Consider the following 628-nt stretch of genomic DNA (forward strand, 5'->3'; position numbering starts at 1 on the left):
AAAAATCTGTTAAAAAGATGCTGAAATTCTGCACCGCACTGCACTGCACCGCACTGACTAGCGTAGATTTGGACCTTTGGTTCATAAATCGTACAAAGCAAGGATCACGTTTTTTTTTTCAGTGTTTTTCCCTGTCAAATCGTCTGCACGACACATGCTCTTGTCCGAGCTCGTTTATCGTGTTCATTGCTTTTGTGTCGCAGTGTTTCTCAGGACACACACACACACACACACACACACGTTTCACACTTGTTGCTGATTTTGTCACGTTAGACTTGGGTCCATTTTCTGATGTAGTTCGGAGGATTAATAAAGACGCTGAAAAGCTTTCATCTGCTGTGCGCTGTTGTTGTTGTTGTTGGTGGTGGTGGTTGTTGGTGGTGGTTGTTGGTGGTGGTGGTGGTTGTTGGTGGTGGTGGTGGTTGTGGTGGTGGTGGTGTCAATTTTGTGTACCCAGTTCTTTTCGTGTGTCTTAGTGCCTCTTTGTCAGTCCGACCCTCCCACTCCCCCCCCCCCCCCCCCCCCACACACACACTATCCTCCCTTACGCTTACTCCCACTCTCTTCATCTTCCTCCCCCCCCCCACCTTCTCTCTCTCTCCCTCACTTCTCTTAGCTCCTCTTTCTG

Source organism: Babylonia areolata, chromosome 5 (genome assembly GCF_041734735.1).
Source record: "Babylonia areolata isolate BAREFJ2019XMU chromosome 5, ASM4173473v1, whole genome shotgun sequence".
Classification (NCBI taxonomy): Eukaryota; Metazoa; Mollusca; class Gastropoda; order Neogastropoda; family Buccinidae; genus Babylonia; species Babylonia areolata.